Raw genomic sequence first — 3,605 nt, 5'->3', positions numbered from 1 at the left:
GTCTACGGCCATGCTTCCCTGAACAAGCCCGATCCCGTCTGATCTCAGAAGCTAAGCAGGGTCGGGCCTGGTTAGTACTTGGTTGGGAGACCACCTAGAAAGACCAGGTGCTGTGGGTGTAAAAAATAAAAAAATAAGGGATTGTAAGCTGACAAGGTCCTTGCAATCTGTGAGGTCTACCAAGGGTTGCCTCGCCTAAAAAAAAAATAAAAAATAAAAAATAACCGCAGTCCTGTGTGCCAATCACTCTTCTGGACTCCAGAGATACGACAGTGACTAAGACCCACTGTTACCTCGTGCTCTCTGTCCCCTGGGCCCTCTCAGGGCCCTGGATGGACACTCATGCCGTCTACCTTGTTACACCCCCTCTCTACACATTGCCCAACGGCTTCGAGAGTGGTCTTGCTATACCGTGTCTTGTTTCAGATTCTCTCTTCAGCGGCATCTGCTCACATTCAGAACGATAAATCTCTAGATGTGAGCAAACATTACCTTTTCTGAAAAACTATAAACTTTAATGCTTTTCCGACTTCTGCTTTTGTGATACAGTAAAGAACCTCGTTAGTCAAAGGCTGCTGCTAAATGCTCAAAAAATTAGCTTTTAATCCCTTCGGAACTGGTTTGAGTTATGAAACGCTCCCTCTAGGCTGCCAGTGTTGGCTCTAGATTCTTCGCCGGGTGCATCTGACACTTGTGGTACCCTTGGCGGCATCTGATTTTCTTTCCTTTAAATTGGATGGATTCCTAAATCTGCATTATTTTTTGTGTGTCTTTCCCGCTGTCTTTCTTTAAATGTTCTCTTTAATAAGGAAGAGAGAGCAGAGGGTATCCCAAAAAGAAGATTCCTTTCCACTTTAAATGCTGCATTGGGGAAGGAAATGGCACACGTGGGCTTTCTTTCCTTGGGCTCCACTTTCTAGCTTTCTAAGCATATCATGAAAACGTCTTTCATCGGCCGAGCCCTGTGTGGCTCCACTCCTCACTTCTGAACCAGCAGAATGGAAGTCAAGCAAGAGAAAAGCACGAATGCACACAGAGGCATAATTACAAGGAACGTTTTTAAAGTCGAAAACGTTGCTCACCCGGAAAAAAACTTTATGGAGAAAAGTTTAAGCTGTTTTCAGTTTTCTCATCAGAAATATTTCCTTACAGGGTTGATATTTCCACAGTTAAAAAGAAGATCAAAGCAGAAGATCAAAGTTAAGATTCATTCCAAAAGGCAGCAGGCTTCACAGCACCTGATATCCATCACAGGAAACAAATACCAAGCAGAGGAAGTAGTGGCCGCCGGGGGTCTTGGGCCTAAGGTACTAGTCAACACCCAGGCCCCCCACACCGTCCCCTCTCAAGTCCACCCCAGAAGGGACTGAAAATCCATGTGAAGCTGTCACCTCTACTGCATGAGAATGAACATCTTTCTACAACAGGGCTTGACCGACCCACATTAGCTGAGAGGGCATTTAAACTTGAATGAATAAGGCCATCCCTGCCCTCTTCACAAAAGAAGCAGCAGGCGAGCCCAGCGGCGTGACTTCGGTGCCCATGACCGCAGACGCCAAGCTTCGAACTCATCCCAGTCCATAACTGAGACCGTCAATCATCTGTAGAACAAAAAGAAGAAACATGAGAACAATGTGCTGACATTTCACAAAGCAAAACTGATTTCGTTTCAAAGGCTGCTTTTTATTCTAATATTTTAAACTTCTTTATAGACTGTCACCTCCTTGAGAAATGACCCAACTGAGGGGCTTTAAAATTCAAAGAGCATATGTTAGTTCACAGCCTCCGAGAAGCAGGAACTGAGGCTTAGGGCCATACGTGTGAGCTGGGGCAGAGGGGCTGCTGGTGACATGCGGTCTGGGCCACCTACTCATATGCTTGCTGGTCCCCTCCGATCCTGCTTGCATGTCATCTTGGATGTATCATTTCCATTTTAAAATGGACGAGTGGTGGGTCCATTCAACTTTACGAGTTGACGGGTCTGACGGGACCCAGCTCTTCATGGACCGTTCTGGACGCATGGTCCGCTGCGGCCCCCCCAACCATGCTTTCCCAGATGGTCTTCACGCCTTGGCCGGCACGCGGATGCGCATCCTTCGGGCGCCTTCCTAGGAGTGGAGTTGCTGAGAAGGCAACATCCCCGGCTTCGACAGATTCCGCTGATTTGTCCTCCTGTTCCGGTCGCAGAGCTTCCTCTCCCACGTTCTCACCAGAAAGGCACTGACAGCTTTTCTACTGTCGCTCACTTGATGGGTGTGAATCACATTTCACTGTGGTTTTAGTTTGCGCTTTCCTGTTTACAAGTGAGGCTTAGCGGCTTTTCCCTTGTGCGTTGGCTCTTGTGTTTTCCTCCTGTGTGAATCGCCTGTTCGGGACTGTCGTCCCTTCCATGGCCTTTTGCCCCCTCCAGTCCATTCTCTATACCTGTTACCAAAGCGAGAGCTTCCGGAAAAGGCAGCTCTGACCGGGCACAGCTTCGTTTAATCCCCCACGGGCTGCTCAGAGCCCTGGATTCATAACAGGGCCTCAGACCTGCACCTTTCTGCCATCGCCTCCCGTGAGTCAGGCCACACGCTCTTCATCTCTCCGGACTCCCGGCCGCCTGGACTTTTGTTACTTCCTCATATGTGCCTGTTGCAGGGTCTCTGAGTCACCGGTCCCTCTGCTTGTGCCCCTGCCCACCCTCTCAACTGCTGACACTCTCCCAGCCCGGTGGCATCTCAGGGACCCTTCGCCAGAGAGGCCTCGAGCCTGCTCGGTCAGCGCAGCGGCCTCCCCCCTCAGGGCCCTCAGGCCTCTCCTCGAGTCCCGGGCCCCCGCCTGTCTTGTTGGCTGTGTGCAGAGCCCGGCACAGTCTGATAATGAATGTCAGCTGAGGAAGAAACTAAGGCTCGGAGCGTATAAGTGACCTGCATAAGGCCACGCGGCCACCTATGCTATTTCACAGCTACTTAAGACTGAGCGAAGGGTCCTTACCCTTCCGTGTAGAAGGGTGTCCTGGGCGGGGTGAGGAGCAGGCCCCCCACACTCGCTTCATCCGCAGCAAAGCCGCTTTGTATCTGCTTTATGTAATGGAATTCTGGGGTAAGATCTTGTTTGGAAAAGAGTTCAGCTGTAAACATTTTTTGCAAAGCGCTGCTTTGGGCCACAATTGGCCACCAATTCTCTCCCTGTTCACTACAAACTCCTAACCACTTCCAGAGGGGCAGGGTTCCCCAGAGTGGGTTCGGATACTGATGTCCCGCGTCTGCCTGCCAAGCAGACCCAGAGGTGAGGCCAGGCATCTCCATCATGCAGGCAGAGTGAGCTCAGAGAAGCCTCCTGCCCCTGGGACTGGCTCTTGCTCCCAAGCAGAGCACAGGCGGATCAGGAGTGAGTAAGTGCGGGGCATACCCCCACCTGACGACAGGAAGAACTGGGACGATGGACAATCAGGGAGAGAGTATATTAGCGAACGCACCATCCATACGGAATGAGCGAAGAGGCTGGTGTTTTTTTGCTGCTGTTGCTGGGTGCTCCCTGCATCACGGGCAGGGTGCCTGCACTTTGCCTACATTATCATTACATCCCTGCAACCAATCATAAAGCGTGTTTCAAGACTAGAA

The 3,605-nt window shown here is 50.6% G+C and overlaps 1 pseudogene; it reads left to right on the top strand.

Moving 5' to 3' along the window:
* On the top strand, positions 1-119 carry LOC112482632 (annotated as a pseudogene).
* Positions 120-3,605: the final 3,486 nt, after the last annotated feature.

The sequence above is a fragment of the Pteropus alecto genome, unplaced genomic scaffold (assembly GCF_000325575.1).
Source record: "Pteropus alecto unplaced genomic scaffold, ASM32557v1 scaffold185, whole genome shotgun sequence".
NCBI lineage: Eukaryota > Metazoa > Chordata > Mammalia > Chiroptera > Pteropodidae > Pteropus > Pteropus alecto.
This window is presented reverse-complemented; position numbering and strand designations above follow the sequence as displayed.